This window comes from Rattus norvegicus, chromosome 1 (assembly GCF_021556685.1).
Source record: "Rattus norvegicus strain SHRSP/BbbUtx chromosome 1, alternate assembly SHRSP_T2T, whole genome shotgun sequence".
Lineage (NCBI taxonomy): Eukaryota > Metazoa > Chordata > Mammalia > Rodentia > Muridae > Rattus > Rattus norvegicus.
In genome coordinates this window covers 235,768,627-235,786,735 of record NC_141534.1, presented here as the reverse complement: position 1 = coordinate 235,786,735, position 18,109 = coordinate 235,768,627, and the positions used below count along the sequence as shown (strand labels likewise).

General features: G+C 44.7%; 1 protein-coding gene across 11 annotated transcripts in view; it reads right to left on the bottom strand.

Moving 5' to 3' along the window:
- Nucleotides 1-18,109, bottom strand: part of Kank1 (KN motif and ankyrin repeat domains 1) — a 194,384-nt gene that overhangs the window by 101,326 nt on the left and 74,949 nt on the right. For 10 of the 11 annotated variants that reach the window (XM_087564168.1, XM_087564195.1, XM_087564172.1 and 7 more), the window contains one exon: nt 15,530-15,656. The gene's annotated coding sequence lies outside the window, so the exon portion shown is untranslated. 11 annotated transcript variants of the gene reach the window in all.

Sequence of the window (18,109 nt, the reverse complement as noted above, 5' to 3'; positions counted from 1 at the left end):
CAGAGTCAGGGTCATTCTGGTGCCTCAGACATGGGCCTGGCACACTAACAGCCATCCCATTCACTTTAAAGTAGTACTGTCTGCTGTCTTCTATCCCGAGTCTCCAAAAAACAAAACAAAACAAAAACAAAAACCAGACCCAAGGACACACTCTTCACTATTCCACTCCTGGCCTCAAACTGGAACAAATCATAATAAAAAGCTGTATTAACTCTGAGCTCTGAACTTCCCAGCGTTGAGACAAGGGATCGAGTGAGAAGAATGTTAGGCCAAACCTTGGGACACCGAATACACTGACATGGAAGGATACGAAAGGGAAGAGGGGTGCAGGGGAGAATGGTTCCTCCTGTCTCTCCATGCCCATTATCGAAAAGCAGAATCTCTCTCTCTCTCTCTCTCTCTCTCTCTCTCTCTCTCTCTCTCTCTCTCTCACACACACACACACACACACAGAGAAATCCTTTTTAAGGATGTACTTTACCCCAGTTAGGCTGTCTCCAGTGTATGCTAATTCCCCAAGAGTGTAAGGGGCATCTCAAGGAAGGATTGTCTACAGTGGCTCAGTCACATGTCTGTGGAAGATTGTCTTAATTTTTGCAGGAAAATCCAGTCCAGTGTGGGCAGCATCATTCCCTACAAAGAAAGTCCTGCACTGTGTTAAGAGTACAAGCAAGTATACATGCATTCAGTCCTCCCACCCTTGACTATGGTGATGGCGTGACTAGCGATTAGAAGTTCTTGCCTAGACTTCTCCACAATGGTGGACTGTAACCTTGAATTGCTCACTGAAACAAGTCCCTTTTGCCCTGGGTTTCTTTCTTTTCAGCACATGACATCACAGGAACAGAAATGAATCTAAGAGCACACTGAATTAATAAACCCAAGCTTTAACTTCAGAGCAAGCAAGCAAGCCAATGGCCAACCTAAAAGGATGGGTACTCACAGAACTTGCCAACAAACAACAGATCTTTTGGCATAAGATCCGAAGCTCTTGAAGAGTGACTGCCAGAAATGGGTGGAGGGATCATAAAGGAGCGTTGAGAGTGGGGTGGGGCGAGGGAAGGGCTAAGGAGAGAAAGGCATAGAATCAGGTATGTGCCGCAGCTGCTCTCTCACCTAACCAGTGAGCTGCAGCACAAAGCATTAAAACCACTGTGTTTACATAGCTGAGCCACATGCCCTCCTCAACATCGCTACATGTGTCGCCACACTGTACGGGAATAAAAAGACTAAGAAATAATGCTCTCCTCCTTTCTCTCATACTTAATTACTCAGCGGGATGGTCCTGGGTAGCATCGACGACCAGGAGCGATTGGGTACTTTATTTTTAAAGAGGGTGGGGTTTCTTAACGCCCATCAAAGAGCAGAGCACATTACAGTGAAGTAAGATTCAGTCTTACAAAGTTATCAGACCCTCATGTTACAACCTGGATGAAACTTAAGGACGCCAAGCTAAACAGTAAAATAAGGACAGCATTAAAGGGTGAGTAGTACAGGATTGAGCCTACAGGGGTCCTGGAAGTAGCCAGACACAAAAGGAAAATGGCTGCCGGAGGAAGCAGGAAAGGAGTTCTTGTCACGGATGATGAAAAAGAATTCTGAGATTGTTTGCACAACATTGTAAACGCTTAGCGTCACGAAACTATAAACTGAAAAGGGCCTAAAAGGGTTACACACATTTTAACAAGTAACTCTTGACAGTGTGTGCGTGCGTGCGTGTGTGTGTGTGTGTGTGTGTGTGTGTGTGTGTGTGTGTGAGAGAGAGAGAGAGAGAGAGAGAGAGAGAGAGAGAGAGAGAGAAGTTCTGGAGACAGAAAGCCAGGGCCTCTTGCACCCCTAACCTGAAAAGTTTCCAAAATAAGATGTGAACTTTTTCTGGCCTCAGCAATTCTTTTGACCTTAGAGACAGTCAAGGAGTTACAAACTGACAGAGCACATGATTGCTAAGTGTTGCACTGTTTGCAACAGAAAGAGACTTGGAAAAAAAATCATTAAAACATATCTCTTATAGAAGCTATCTCTGTACAATAGACAGCTCTCCTCACTGAAGGAGAGTAAGCCTAAACATACAGAGGGAAAAGAAATCATCCCAAATTTGCAGGCAGTGAAGGATCAAACAGACAGACTGCATCATTCTGAGCGAGCCCTTAGGAAGAACTGCAACGGCATGTATGTATGTATGCAGAACGCACAGCAAATGTATCCCAGTGGTGGCTCTAAGAAATACTCTGATGGACAGTGAGGTTCCTACTCAGATCTTAAATGTAATCAATAGAAGTTATTATCATATCATTACTATGTGTGATGCTTAGACTCAAACCCAAGACCATACACATAGGGTAGGCACGTACTGAGTCACACCTCCTCACAGGAATGAACAGTCCAAAAAGGAAACCAAGAAAACAATTCAGGGATCTGAAGAGTTGGCTTGTTGGTAAGGCTAAGTTTGTTTTCTAGCATCCATGATGACTTGAAACCCCCTGTAGGCCCAGCTCTAGGGGATCACACGCACACTCACACACACAGAGTAAAGCAAATGATTCTACTGGCTGTGGTGGTAACAGATACCTGCAAACTTAGTACCTGAGGTGGAGGCAGGAGAATTGGGAGTTCAAGGCCATCCCCAGCTATATAACAAGTTTGAAGTCACCCTGAGTGAGCTACCTAGACCCTGGGTCTGGAGAAGAGAGAAGAGGGAAAGGAGGGGGAGGTAAGAGAAGACAGCTAGTTCTTTTTACAAGAGTAAAATGCTTGTTGAAGGTAATGGACTTGAAGCAGATCTGTGAACTAAAGACTATGTAAAATTGTGCTATAAATTAAAGAAAACTCAAAAATAAACAGGAGGAGGCTCATGGTGGATTTCCTGGTACTTGGGAAGCTCGGGCAGGAAGATTACAAGTTCAGGGTTAGTCTGGGCTACATGGAAGACTGTCTGAGAAAAAGAAAAAAGAAAAAACATACCCACATTCACAGATTCCAAAATCTCAGTGTTTTAAGATGTCAATACTTCCACGGGTTACCAATGTATTCAATATACTTATTACAAATAACTTCCCCAAAAGAGAAATAAAGACACGGAGCCTTCCACTCATGTGGGGCTACAAGGGGTAAGAATTCCTTCCCAGTGATACTGAACACAGTGTAGACACCCACGCTCCCTACTTATGGAAGAGTTGTAGCCATGAGACAGCACGGCCTTGACAGGGACAGCCATACAGAGCAGAGGCCCCTGAATGAGCGAAGACGGTTCTGTCAAACAAGGCTGGGAAAACATAAGTATATGAAAGGGTGGCAATCCCACAGCACATGAAAAATTAACTCCAAACAAGTTAATGATTTCAGGGTCAAAGGTAAAAGCACAAAACTCTTTAAAAAACAAAACAAAACAAAACAACAATAAAACAAAGTGCATCGGTTAAATATGCACGGCTTTCAGCAATGGATTCTCAGATACATGAATACCACCAAAATCCAAAATTTCTTCACAACAAAGCAATCATGGAGAAAGTAAAAGGAGAGAGAAATGCATCTAGAATATGACAGGAATCCCACAATGCAACAATCAAAAGACAAATAATCCAGCTTTAAAAACAGACAAAAAAAATAAATAAATAAACAGGCAAGGACTTGAATAGACACCCCTCCAAAGGAAATATACACAAATAGTCAACAAGCACAAGGAAAAGAATCATCATTACCACAGGCTGTGTAGAAATGCAACTCCTCACTGAACCACTATTGATAGTCCCCATGGTAGTTATGATGGTTTTAAAGAATCACGAGCTGGAAGGATGTGAGAGGGAAACCCCTCTATGCAAGTGAGGATGAAGGGGTTTAGTTGCTATAGAAACCACTTTTGTTAGTCTCTTTTTTTTTTCTTTTCTTTTTCTTTCCGGAGCTGGGGATCGAACCCAGGGCCTTGCACTTGCTAGGCAAGCGCTCTACCACTGAGCTAAATCCCCAACCCCCTTTTGTTAGTCTCTTAAACAAGTCAATAGAATTTGTATATGACAGAGCCCACTTCTAGATACACTGACCACCGACAGGAGACACAGTGACGCACGCCCTTGAACGGCTGAGTGGTGACGGTCAGACAGAAAAGTCAAATAGATTGATGGATAACCATACATATGTAATAGTATAGGTATACCTTTGGTGCCAGAGTATATGTGTACCTTATACAATAGCGTATCATTCAGCCCCACACAGAGCTGGTTCTTCCTGTCATCTGCCTAACTCTTGTGTGAGCATCACACTAAGGTCTCACAGCTTTTATGTGAAATACTCAGAATTAGTGACTTCACAGAGACGGAAGCAGATAAATGGCTGTCGGATGCTGGGGAGGCAGGGAACAGGAAGGGCTGCTTCTGCACCCGGGGCTCTCTTTCGTGATAGTGAAAGGCTTTGAAAAGAGAAGTGGCTGTTGTCCGAGAATTAATTTTTGTGCTATGAAAATTTTGTCTTGTTAAAAACAAAGTTTGAGAGATAGCACTTCAGTGGGGCTGGAGAGGGGGGCTCAACCAATGAGAACACTTGCTCAGGTAGCTCACCACCACCTGGAAGTCAGATCCAAGGGATTTAGCGCCCTCTTTATGCTATCCACAGGCACCCGCACACACACGTCAGACACACAGGTAAAACAAATACACAGGAATCAGATGTCATTTTACAACAAGAGATTAAGTCACCGAGTCTCTGTTGATGCTTTAACACGCAGAAGTTAGCTTTAGGACAGTGAACCAGCGTACATGAAGATCTTCTGCACCCGGCTACCACTCCGACCCACATCCCGCATGAAGGATTGTGGAGAGGAGGGGAAGAAATGCACTCCAAGTGGGGAGTCATGTAATCCTGGGTCCCACGCAGCAGGAACACGAGCTTGGAAGTTAAGTGAGTTCACTCAGTCGGGGCTGAGAGGCCGTGTTCTGGGCGTTCTTACCTGTATCTTTCCAAACATGATCCATACATGTACAATCAAAGAGGCTCCGTGTCCTTCCTCCTTTCTGGTGAGAAACGGAACTGAAGCTTCTGCTTCCAAAGTCCACCATGCATAGAACCTTGGGTAGGAGATCTGGGTCCCCCTTCACCAAGTGCTGTAGGTAAACAGTTCCCTGGTCTCTGGGTTAACGCCTCATGAGCGCCCTCTCCAGGACCACACCAGGAAAGACAGGAGGAGAAGGGTGCAGTTTATTCCTAGGGTTCTTGTCCTGCTGATTGAGGTGAGCCTGGATCTCAGACCTCCAGTCTCCCCGGGGGGGAAATGCATGCACGAACAATTATTTTCTGAGAGGTCAGGTAAATTAATTCCTAATAAATCCTTTGTCAACAGGTACCAGCCACTAGAACCTGAGACACATTTCTTAGAGTCATTTCAATGTAATTATTAAAATGTGGGACGGATAGAGTAGGGGAAGGGAGTAGAAAACTTAGAGCTCTCATTGTAAAGGCATCTTAAAAATCTCTTAAACTCCAGCTGGAGAGATGCTCAGATGGCCGCTCTTCCAGAGGTCCTGAGTTCAATTCCTGGCAACCACATGGTGGCTCAAAACCATCTGTGATGGGATCCGATGCCCTCTTCTGGTGTGTCTGAAGACAGCAACAGTGTACTCACATTCATGAAATAAATAAATCTTTAAAAAGAAAAAAATCTCTTAACTCCTTCGAGGGGCGTGGTCCGATCAATGAGAGGGGTTCAATCAAATGGCTTTCCTGAGGTGGTGGAGGAAGGGTGATTGGAACGGAGTCTGAACTGTTGAGGTTTCGTGTTCAGTTTTTAAAAACTTTGTCTCAGGCTGGAGGGATTGTTAAGAGCACTGACTGCTCTTCCAGAGGTCCTGAGTTCAATTCCCAGCAACCACATGGTGGCTCACAACCATTTGTAAAAGGATCCAATGCCCTCTTCTGATGTGCCTGAACACAGCTACAGTGTACACACATACATTAAATAAATAAATAAATAAATAAATAAATAAATCTTTTAAAAAATTGTCTTATTTTAAGTGCCATTAAAAATTCCTAATGCTGATGGTTGCTTGGGAAAGGAAACGAGAGGTACAGACATTTCTTCCCCTTCTAGTCTTTGCACCCCTTCATCATTTCCATCAGTGCCATGTTGGACCCAGAGTTCACAGTGTCCCTGACAGCCACCGTGAGGCGGGGGCCTAGGGAGAATGTCTCCTAGCTCTTTGAAAAGCAAGCAGCCGTTACTGCTGTGATCGCTGCACACCTTGGCCCTGATTTTCTGCGCCTGATAGTAAGGCACCGAAGAACGATGTTGTCATTCATTGTTTATCAGATACGAAGAATGAGAGATGGGGGATCTCTGAGAAATGAACCGAGCTCTTGAGTTACTATATTACGTACAATTGTAAATACATTAGCAGCAGGAGAAACTACTAATGCTATTTTTAAACATTCCGGAACCTACAGAAGCCTCAGCCAATGTTGCTGAATATTTCAGGCGGTCTACAGTTATGGATCTAAGCTCAGAGAGGGAAAAGCAAACCTCTGGGTTCTCTCCCTCACTTCATCTTTTCTTAAAACACCCCCACAAATTACAAACAATCTCAGTTAATTAACAATTTAACCGTACCTGGGGCTCTCACTTCAATCCCCGGCACACTGCCTCAGGCTTTGAAATGAAAATCCCATGTTATGGCGGAGGATTTAGAGACTGACGGAGTCAAAAAGAAACCATAACTCCTGCGTTTTTAATCATCCATCCTCCCAGTCCATGATTTACCCCACAATCCTCACTGGGAAAAAAAATGAAGAAAAGTTTTGAGGAACGAGTTATTCTCAAAGTAAATCTCCTACCAGCCTCTGTCAATCACGTTAGCCCTTCCCCCCTAACTTCCTGCCTGAAAACTACACTACTATTTAATTACTTGGCCACTTCCCATTTGCAGAAAAACATAAAGAGCCAAAACATGGAGATGAGGTCCTAGCCGTAAATTGTCCCCTTACGCAATGAAACTTGCTTTCTCCGGTGTGATGTGGTGAGCACTGTGGAAAACCCCTACAAGTGCAATTCTGCCTAAGCCCAGAGCCCCCATCACTTACAGCCAGCCCTACAGTTCTCAGGGCTGAGGGCCATCCATCAGAGCCAGGCAGCATGCTCTCTAGAGCTGGTGAAGGGCACAGCCAGGAGTCAACTCTGTCCACCACCCTCACCCACCCCAAATTTCTCTTCTCTTCCCATGGGATGATAAAAGCAGAGGAAAGGGGTGAGATGCTGCCAGTGCTGGGGCATCATGTAGTGTGTGGAAGACACTAGGTTCCACCTCCCACTACCAAACTGAGGTAGATCCGTAAGAAGCACACCTATAAAAGGATTCCATGTCAGGACTGCACCCCATCTGCCATGCTGTCTCTTAGGAAATCGGACTATTCTGCCATAATCCAATGAAGACTGTAGTTACATCTCCAGGCTCGTGAACTCTGAAGAATCCACGTCTCTCCTATTCTTCCTCTGTAGCGAGACAGAAATCATTATCAGATTATGCCACATCCTGGAATGTGCCAGCACGTCTGGCCTCTGAAGGCTGCTGCTTCCAGTGGGTCGCAGAGACTAAGTGGGGTCTGGTGTTTCAAAGCCTGGGAAAGCATCCGCTGGTGACTTCTCTAGAAGGCTGCCAGCCAAGAAACAAAGGCAGCTAGTGTTATTAAAGCCACCCCATTGATGTGTACAAGAAAGTGACTTTTGATGCTGTTTAGAAAGCCATAGATATGAGAGAGAAAGAGAGAGAGAGAGAGAGAGAGAGAGAGAGAGAGAGAGAGAGAGAGAGAGACTGAGACTGATAAGGCACATAAGAAACTCAGCAGGGTTACGGCAGGGGGAGATCGGGAGGTAGGATACTCATGTGTATTTTCTTTTTTAAAGACATCTTTATATTTTTATTATTTTATTTGTATGGGTATTTTGTCTGCATATATGTATACGCACCACAGAAGAGAGAATTCAATTTCCTAGGACTAGAGTTCCAGATGGCTGTGAGCCACTATGTGGATTGTGCTGGGAATTGAACCCAGGACCTTTGCATGAGCAACCGCCAAGCCAACTCTCAAACCTTCCACTTGGTTTCTGCACATGTTTTACTGAGTGTATGAACAGGAATTACTTTCACTATTAGTTTTAAAAGAGTTGAAATATGGAAGAAAATAATGACTAATATTTCCTGAACTACCAAGTCCTAATACTAGGGCTAATACCAAGCCCTAACAGGAGAGCAATTGTGTCCTACATCTAGAGCCAAGACTGGGTTAGGAAAAGGCCTTTGGATACTAGAGTGCTGAAGGTCCAATCGTATCCATGCAAGTAGACGGGAGTTCCTAAAACAAGACTGTCTAAGATGCCTGGCAAACTTAGAAGCACTGGCTATTGCCCCAAGACAGCACCACTTCCTTTCTCCTTCTTAGAAGCAGGGCCCTGAGGATGACCCTAGGATCATCTTTCCTGGCACCCAGCCAGCGCACTCACCAGGAATTTGGCTCAAATCTAGGAACAGCCTCTGAGTTTACTTTCCATACAAAGGAAGACCCCACAGAGAAAAGGAAACAAACTCACTAGGAGTCCCCAAGGGCATATAGTTTGAGTTGGAGGCTATTAAAAGAATTGTATTAGCAGGGAAAATGCCAATCTCAAATAGTATTTCAAGCTAAAGTTCAAGTGGATGCATTTAAAATGTCAGGGTCATAAAACAACAATAAGAAAAATGTAAGCAAATTTCCATGCAGTCTGGTGGTTCAGATACTGTTCCGGTTCATGTCTTCTAAATGCAGTCAATGAAGTATTCAACACCCTGTTATAGACACAACCCCTACCCCACAAGACTTACAGGGAAAAGTAAATCAAAAAGTAATTGTACACTGGTAAGTGTTCCAAGGGGAAAAAAAGACAAGACTTAAGTAAGAGAATTTTGCAGGGAATGGTCAGCCCATTAGACAGGAGGATGCTCTCAGGGGAAATCTAAGCTGGAGCCTGCAAGATGTGATAAGGGCGGGGCTGGGAACACTTCTGTGCTGGGGCAGATTTCTGAGAGCTTTGCATAAACTGACCTACTTAATCTTCAGTATGCACTGCTGTGAAGATGAGGCCAGAGTCACAAGCCAGGAAGTTTGAGAAGCTAACGAACAAGAAGCCTGGAGATTCCCCAAACACCAGGATCTAGAGTCTTCATTCTACAACTGCCTCTCTGAGCACTCGGCTCCAAGAGGCGTGTGTGTGTGTGTGTGTGTGTGTGTGTGTGTGTGTGTGTGTGTGTGTGTGTGTGTGTTCCAGCATGTGTGTCTGTGTTTTTGTGTGAGTGTGTGTCTGTTTCTGTATGTATGTGTGTCTCCATGCTGTGTATATGTCTGTGTGTCTGTCTGTGTGTGTCTGTCCTTCCGTGTGTGTGTGTGTGTGTGTGTGTGTGTGTGTGTGTGTGTGTGTGTGTGTTATATACATAAACATTCCAGCCAAATGAACAAGACCCATAGAAACCCTAGAGGCAGAATGAGGTTGGCATGTTCCCTGCACCAGGAGGCAGCCAAGCGCCAGAACACAGTGTACAAGGTAACAAGAGGTGGGGATGGAGAGCAGGCACAACCAGATCATGCCCAACCTTGTAGAGCTTGATGAAGAAAATGTCAGGATGGGCTCAGGCAGGGGTGTGCCAAGAGGACCACACCTGAAAGAATTACAAGACATCAGTGCAAGGGCTACAGCATTCTTGCTTCCAAATGTTTACATGCAGTCAATAGCACTAAGCATGATTCAAGCCCCTCCCTCCCCCCAAAAAGACTAATACTTACTTCTACAGTAAGATTTTTAGGATTCTGGTAAAATAGAAACAAAAAGAGCCATTTCTCTAGCAAAATGGGCAAAGTGCCTGAATAGGAAAATCTACAAAAGAACAAACACGAATGCATAAGAAAGATTTCATACGTCCATAAATAGCTCCATGCATTTTTCTTGTGTTATTGGTTTAATTTCATGCATTTCTTTGGAGGGGTGTATGTGTAGGTATCAGGACCGTGTGGTGGTCAGACCTTGCAGGAGATGCTTCTCTTCTTCTACTTGTGGTCCTGGGAGGGTCTTGCAGCAGATGCCACCTGCTGAGCCCTATCAGTCCCCCACCCCACCGCACCCCCATTTTGTAAAGCCTTTGTTTATCTCGTGTGAGGGAGAGGGTGGTATTTGGAGGCACCATGTTGCACATGTGAATCTCAGAGGACACCTTGGGAGTCAGCTCTCTCCTTCCACCAAGTGGGTCTCAGGGACAGAACTCAAGTCCTGAGGCTTGGTGGCTGGTGCCTTTACACACTTGAGCCATCTCTCCTGTCCTCTTACTACATTTTAAATGTGGTTTTTCTCCCGTGGTAAGACAGTTATGGGAATTGAGACCTCTCACATAGTGTCAGAGGGACTATTAACTGGTTTTGCCTTCCAAATAACACAGGTTTCTTTCTTGATTTTACAGTAAGGAAACACTTAGAATGGCTTCTAACATATAGCTAATGGATGGATGTTAACAAACTCACCCAAAGGGACTTCATAAGTAAAGTGCATTTCTAAAATCAACCTCTCAATCCCCTTTTGATAACCTCAAAGTCACTTTCTCAACTGAGAAAAGTTGGGGTGTTTTTGTCTTTAAACTCTGCTTTAGCACGCATGGCCCAACACCGAGAGTCCAGTGATGTGACAGAGTTATGATCACGCTGCTTTCTTTTGTGACGCTGGAGATGAAATCCAGTGAGCGTACTTGGCAAGCACGCTACTGAGCGCTCTCCCCGGCACAGAAGATGCATTCACCCAGGGTCATTTCTTTGTTCTACCTTCTCTCCAATCAATGCATATTATTCTTAATAATAGACAAACTCATACTTTTGAAATGACTACAATTTTGAAACCACCTGGGCTACAGTGAGTCTCTCTGGCAAACAAACAGGTGAACAAAAGCAAACAAACAAACAAACAGCCAAATCTTCAAGAAAAGAGGAAAAAAATTAACTCTCAGGAAATAAGACATGATAGTGGTTCACAACCTGTGGGTCACATGTTACAATTCCTAACAGTAGCAAGATCAGTTATGGAGTAGCAACTAGATAACTTTATGGTTTAGGCAAGGGGGGGGGGTCACCATAGCATGAGGAATTGTACTAAAGGGTAGCAGCATTAGAAAGGTTGAGAACCACTGGTCTATTGAGACCGCCTTGGAGAGGGGGCGAGGTGTAGGCTGGAGAGGAACTGTGGCAATGGGAAGGAACATTCTGGAAGCATCCACTGAGTCCAACATCATCACTTCCACGAACCGCAGAGCATAGCCTGAACAAAAGATTTTCAAAGCAAACCCTAAACAGCTCTCCCTGCTTCCCCATCAGTCAAGGGTCTGTATGTCCACTGAGAAGCTATCAAAGCTGCCGCTAAGGCCAGCAGACCAGGAGCATAGCCTGACAGCCCCTTGGACACTAGCCACTATGTCACTGCACAGGCAACTAAGGAACTCGATTTCCTGATACGGAGACTGTGCCTGTCTCAGGCTGAGCATAGAAGCATCTGCATCCTTCCCCATGGCTTCAGAGGCTGGGCAAGTCTGCCTTAGCACTCTCAAGTGGAGCTATGGGGCACACTGCCAGGTCTAGCCTCCTGCACAGCAGAGCCCTCTGAGAGTTCAACTGTAGTTGATGAACAGTGCCCCTTCCTCTGACCTGAAGCCCACACCTCTTGCCCTTCAGTAACATTTACTTCCTCCCTCCTTGAGGAGCCTTGGCCTCAGATGTGGGGGTTCAACTCCAAAGTCCCGGCTAAGGGAAGTTAAGGCAGGGAGATCCCAACTTGAGGTCTGCCTGGATTACACAGGAGTTTTAAGTATCTATTCCTCATAAATGCTCCTTTTTACCTCAAAGTTCCTAAGTCTGTGTGCTTGGCTTTGAGAAAACATACTTTCTGTCTCAATGATACACTGGGGGTGTGGGGATGGGTGTTGGGGGGGATGACTCAATTGGTAAATAAGCCCTGGACCAGTGAAAGACCATGTCTCAAAAACAGGGTCGATGAGTCCTGATATTGACAGCTGGCCTTCACATGCAAGAGTATATATGCATATGCATCTGAACACACACACTCACATGTACATGTACACACACACACACACACACACACACACACACACACACACACACACACTTTAAAAGTGAACTTTTAGAGTTCCCAATGCATAACAAGTGATTGAAACAGTATTACCAATCCCGCAGCTGATCATTATCTATATGTACTACAATTCTACACCAAACTGAATAAGTATATAATGATACTATGATATAATGATCGACCTTAAAAGTGGGGTATTGGGACTGAAGTGGTTTGAATAAGAATGGCCCTCATCGGCTCCTATCGCTGTTGCCTTGTTGGAGTAGGTGTGACCTTGTTGGAGGAAATGTGTCATTGGGGATGGGCCTTGAGGTTTCAGACACCCAGGCCTGGTCTTTTATGGATTAGGAAACAGCTCTCAGCTACTGCTCCAATATGCTGCCATGCTCCCCGCCATGATGATAATGGCCTGAATCTCTGAAACTCAATGCAAGCCCCCACTTAAACGCTTTCTCTTACACCAGTTACCTTGGTCATGGTGTCTCTTCACAGCAACGGACCAGTGACAAAGACAGGGATTCTGCTCCATTGATGGGGTACTTTTGCCACATGCGTGAAAACGCATGAAGCCCTGGGTCTGAGTCCCAGCGTTACATAAACTGGTTGTGACACACAACGGTCAACCTGGCACTCAGGAGGTGAAGCTAGGAGGATCTTAAGTTTAAAGTCACCCAGAAGGATGGCTCAGAAGGCAAAGGCACTTTCTGAGTAAGGCTGGCAACCTGAATACAACCCAGAGAAGCCATGTAAAGGAGGAAGGAGAGAGTCAACTCTACACATTAATTAATACACATTAATTAGTCTCTGACATCTGCACATGTGCGGAGGCACACTCACCCCTATACACACAATGCACAGCGTGGGCAGCCATGCACACATGCACGCATGCACTTACACACATGTGTGCACACACAGAGCCCTCAGACTATTAACACTAATACACTTGTACTATTACTAATACACTAGACTATTAACACTCATCCTCCTATCCTCCTAATAGCTTTTTTTTTTTTTTTTTTTTTTTTGGTTCTTTTTTTCGGAGCTGGGGACCGACCTAATAGCTTTTTAAAAAGAAGCTCAGGGTTATCCTAGGCTACATTGGGAATTTGAAACCTGGGATACAAGAGATCCTGACTCAAACAGCAAAGGAGGAACTCCTCTTCACTTGATCTCTATTCAGCCCCTTGGGCACTGAGGTCCTAGCCTCAGTTTCCCCATCTAAGAACTCGAGCTCTCCTCTCGGTTCCCCCGTCATACTTCTAATCTTCCTCCCAACTCTGCCGCCCTCTCCTGGGGAGCATCGACTTTGCTCTTCCTTTCCCGGGACATCCCCAGCCCTGGCTCTCCCCACCCAGCACTCTATGACTCTATGGCTTAGCTTTATGCTTGGAACATCAAGGAGGAGGATTAAGGACCCAAAGCTGTCTAGAGTATACAACAGCTCAGTCACGGACCATTCCCATGATGTGCAGTGAGCAAAACACTTGATCCTCCAAGTCAGCTTCCTCCCCTGTAAAAACCAGGTTAATAACAGCTGTTCACCTCCCTCACAGGTATTCAGTGAGGATCAAACAAGTGTGTGTGTGTGTGTGTGTGTGTGTGTGAGAGAGAGAGAGAGAGAGAGAGAGAGAGAGAGAGAGCTTCAGCTCATCACAGCTAATGCTAACAGTATGATCCCATCAGCAGTTTAGTTTCTACTGAGAATTACTAATTTGGTAACAATCACATTTCATTCAAAACAAGCATAGCATTTTCTAAAATTGTGTGAGCATGTACTTCTATGCACTTCTAGAAGACAGCTGTAGTAGACAACAGTCATTGAGCACATATCAGGTAAGGCACCATCCTAAAGGGCTTTACAAGGGAGGTCTTACTGTTATTTATTTACATTGTGCAGATAGGGAAACTGAGGCAGGATAGCCTCGCTGTGACTTAAACCCAGGCATCTTACTCTAGAGCCTGCTCCCTTCACTCTTGTGCACTGCCCTACAACTCCATTAGTGACAGCACAAGGGAGAGTGCAGAGGTGACAGTCTCTAAAACACAGGGTTGGCAGTAGGGTATGGGGAGGGAGGGGATATACATGTAAGAACCATTGGGACCTCTAAAAATAGACAAAGCTGTTCAAGTTGCAACCCTCAAGCGCTGGTGGGCACCATTGGTGACTTCTATATCCTGAAGCTAAGGAGCTTCACAGGCACGGCTTTCTGAAACCCAACTAGAAGACTGTCCCACCACCCCCAGGGTGGTAGCAATTCATCCTACAGAAATGACCGCACATGTATTCAACAAATAACCCAATCATGAAGCTTCTGAAATGACAGAGAGAGAAGTGATGCGTACAGCCAAGAGAAAGCTAGGGCCGAGAGACTGGGTATGGAACGCAGTCGTGCAGAATGGGTGGACGAGGGATTAATTAGCAGGTTGTTGAAGTGTGTGGAGCAGCCTATGGGTGGGGTTTATTATCTCAGTGGTCCAAGTTTACAAGGTTCACAAGCTTGGACTCGTCTGTCGCTTAATTTCCCAGAGCCTCAGTTTTCTCAGAGGCAAACGATGACAGAGGTACCCATCTCATGGCATCATTCATGGCTAATAAACTGGCAGGCCGGGAAGATGGCTCTGCAGGTAAAAGTGTTCGCTGTGCAAACCCGATCACCTGAGATCAGTGCTCACAATCCACAGCGGAAGGAGAGAACCCAGTCCTGAACATTGTCCTCTGACCTTTGCATGCACGCACACACACACACACACACACACACACACACACACACACACACACACACACAGTAATAAAGGGAAAAAGGACTAATCATTAAAGGAGCCAATCATTTAATGCCTGCAAAGGGGTGGTACGGAGCCTGGCAATAGGGTGGGAATGTGGTAAATGTCAATCATCTCCAGACCAATCTAGTAACTGAACCACACACACTGCACAAGCTGGGAAAATAACTCAGTGAGATGCTAGCATCTCTGGAAGAGAGATAATAATTTTTCTCTTAAATTCCCTGTATTTTTACTTTTGTCATTTGAATTAAGCCAGCAATATATTAATATTTAAACATTTCCATTTATTTCTTAATAATACTCCTCTTGACCTAATAAATTCTTTCCAGTATAAGCCAGTCTATGCATACTGTGTTTATGGAAATGGAGTATTTTATTGATTGAATCTGAGGAATAGTACATTTCCCCTCCATTCTTCAGCGTCAAGTAGAGAGCTCGTATTTCATCCTATAAAAATATTTTCTGCACTCTTATACATTTCCAGATTAAGAGAGACCTGAATGGAATATTAGAACATAAAAAACAAACAAACAAACAAACAAACAAAAAAAAAACGGTGGAGGGGAATGGATTAATGTCTGTAAAAAGTAAACTTATAAGAAAGTATAACCTTACCTTAAATCACGTAAGGTCAGAGGTTACTGCAATAAACATTTCAACTCCACAGACAACTTTGTAGCATGGCCAGAAGGTGGATAAAATTCAGTAGCTCAGCAGTTTGTCCGGGGTGGTGACAGTCATTCTGCAAGAAAAAAGATCTCATTGAGGAAGTGTGACCCAGCAGTCTCCTTTCTCAGCTCACACCAACAGGCCGGGAGCCAGATCAGGGTCAGGGTCAGGGTCTCAGAAACCAAACCTCAGGAAAGAACTGAGAAACTGCAAAAACCAGTCTCTCTGCTCTAGGTAAAAGCTAGCCACCACTCTTACAGCCATTTACCTTCAGTCTTTCACAGAAAAGGGCTTGGTCCCTGGGTGCCTTTCACCGTCAGTTCTTTTCTCATATCATATCATGTCATGTCATATCATATATCATATCATAATATATCATATCATCATATAATAATCATATTGTATCATATCATATCATATATGTGATATAGCTTACATATATGTGATATATAAGATATAAGTTCTTTTCACTGCCTCGTACTAAATTCACCGACATAATGCACATGTCTATGACGTCTTAACAACCTGGACTCCTCCTGTAGCTGGCCACCTGTCAGCTCCCTTGCATAGACATGCTTTCTTCCTATTACCTGCACAACCTTGAACAGACCAGTCACCCTTGTCCCTGAGTTCTTGGCTTTCTCCACTACACAATCAAGATCCGGTTCCAGCTTTCACACCTGCGCGGCTCCATGAAATCAGAGGCTCCCTGGGTATGACTCACACCCCCTCCACCTTGCAGATAACCTGGTTAAAGTTATCTGTTCTGCCATAAACCTCAGCTTCGCTATAAATAAGACGAGCGCATTCAACCTGGAGGCTGCTGACATCCTCGCTTCTCACGGAAGCCACCACAGGTACTCGACAGGACTGGCCAGACCCATCCCACCTGACAGACCACCACCAACTCTAAGGCTCTCTGGCCTTAAAACTTCTCAAGTCCTCTTTTACTCAGATCTTAGTGTTAAAGATTTTGTCTTCTGCCAAATATAAACTCCTGTGCTGGCTTTCCGTTCTCCCGTGGACTTATACCATTGCACTAACCATGTGATATCTGTTTCCAGTTCCTTCTGTTCCAGTGAGACTAGTCTGACTAGACAAAGCCATTCATCCTTCCACCCTTCCTATGTAACTATCATGTTCCCTTGTGGGGTACAGGCTTGGGTCCCCGTGCCACAATGCTCAGCATCCTCATACCTTAATGCTCACACACTCCCTAACACACCTGTCCGATGTGGCATTAGGTATCCAGTTTAAGTGTCCAGCTGGGAGGAGATGATGCAGAATAAATTTTCACTTCAGTGTAGACAGCATGGGAGTTTTTTTTTTTTTTTTTTTTTTTTTTTTTTTTTTTGGTTCTTTTTTTCGGAGCTGGGGACCGAACCCAGGGCCTTGCGCTTCCTAGGTAAGCGCTCTACCACTGAGCTAAATCCCCAGCCCCAGCATGGGAGTTTTTATAAATCAATCTCCTCTGGAAGAGCTCTGCTAGTACTCTTTGAGGTCACAGGCCTTTACTAAAGGTTTCCTTTACTAAAAGGATATTGAAAAGTTTCACCATAAAGAAACAATAAATGCTTGAGGAGATATACTTACCTGAATTTGGTTCATTGATAATACATGTGCACTTTAAAATAGAGTTACCCACTTGTGTATAATTTTTGTTTGTCAGGTTCAATCGCCATTGAGTACCAGGCACATCTAACCTGCTGGGTCCCATAGGTCCCAGGATACATATGAATATGGCCCCAGCACATTGGTAGAAGACACTGAGAAGCAAATGTCAAAAGGCTGGGGACCACTTACTGACCCTTCAGTCTAAGGATCTCCTCACGGAGCAAGGACATGAGTTTTAAGTATGCCCAACACCTGTTAGATCTCACACCAAGTGAACATGCCCTAACTTTTCAAACTCACAACCGAGCTCTCAGCAGCATCGACAATAACTTGCTGTGGGAAAAGACGATGGGTTTCTACAATTTTATCCCAAAGATGACGGATAAAGAACTAAGGGAAGGTCTTGACGGAGGATGAGTAGGAGATGCAGGGAGGTGTCAAGGAGTATCTGATGGTGGAGAAACAGAGCCACTGCAAAGGTGAGAGAACCTCACCACGCAAGCGCAGAGAGATGAGCTTGGGGTGGAGGAAGATCACAGGAGGTCTCAGCCTCGCTTTGGGAAACAAGAAACAGCAGGTGGCTCCCAGGTGCAATTTTCAATATGGCTGACACCAGGGAGATGAGGTGAAACCAAGAGGGCAAATGGTAACAGTAGACTTGCCTGTCAAGAACTCTAAGGTTGACTGCTGGTCATTTTCAAAGACTCTGCCTGACCTAACATTCTGATTAAAACAAACAAACAAACAAACAAACAAACAAACAAACACCACCTGAATCCTTTAGTTTCATTTCTGTCTCTGTGAGAAATCCTAATGGAGAGGAAGGCCTTGTTTGGATGGACAGTTTCAGAGGGTGGGGCCGCTAGGTCTACACCATGGTGGGCCAGGAAACAGAGAGGGCTTAGCAGGATG